We start from the raw sequence: 1,011 nt of genomic DNA, 5'->3' as shown, positions 1-1,011 counted from the left end.
AATTTCTCTGCCCTTCTTAGAAACAGTAATTTGATGCTAAGCTCATTCCCCTATTACAATTTTTGAAATTTCTTGCAAGAAAAAAAAAGGTTTCTGAAATTTTCATATGTTCTATTATGGATATGCATCATTTTTGTAGTTTGAATTAAAATATTAATAAACATATTCACCTTTTGCAAGTAAAGGCTAGCTGACACACTACATTCTTGCTGGGCTGTTCTTCCAGAAGCTACTTACTTTTCTCTGTTAAAAATTATGAACTCCTTTTGGACAGATTCAAGGTGCTCTTGAAGAAGGCATGTCTTCCAGGTGAACAATGAAAATAAAAAATAGAAGTATAGTTAGCAGACCAACAAGGATCCTCAAACAGCCAATAACCGATTGTCTGTTCACTGAATGGCCCAAATCGAAGAAGTACTATGTATCTTCAAAATGGATGCTAGCCTGAGTGAGACCCCAGCTAAAATAATAGAGGAGCAGATAGGGAAGAAACAGCAAGAGGATAAAGTACACCAACACTCTGCTCCCCAACAACGAGCCTGCAAGGAACACCTGAGTTATGGCTCATGAGCTTGATGTCTTTCAGCCAGCCATTCAGCCCGAGAAGAAAGCATGGCTTCAAGGCAGGTCGCGACGAGGGTTTATTGAGCTAATTACTTACTCACCTCTCATCTCCTGTCCCTCAGATGAAAGGTTTAGAGGCTCTACTTGGATTTAATAAATAGCCTAGAAACATCCCCACACTGAATTCTGATCGAATGTCCCCCCTCGACAGCTGTGCTGGGGTTGACTGAATAGAGTTAGGGTGCAGTGAGCAGAGCTGTCTTTATTTGGGACTTTCAGTCATTAAAAACGTGTGCTTTGACATTTCACTGTCTGGCTTTCAACACCTATCGATGACTTCTCCATCATCATGAGAAAAATTTAACCTAAAAAAATAAAGGACGATCATCAGGCTCAGGACAGCGTCAACCCCAGATCCAGTGTTTGAAAAGTCTGCAACCAAGAACT

Source organism: Pteropus vampyrus, unplaced genomic scaffold (assembly GCF_000151845.1).
Source record: "Pteropus vampyrus isolate Shadow unplaced genomic scaffold, Pvam_2.0 Scaffold134, whole genome shotgun sequence".
Taxonomy (NCBI): domain Eukaryota; kingdom Metazoa; phylum Chordata; class Mammalia; order Chiroptera; family Pteropodidae; genus Pteropus; species Pteropus vampyrus.
The sequence above is the reverse complement of the archived record's forward strand: the minus strand, read 5'-3'. Positions refer to the sequence as shown.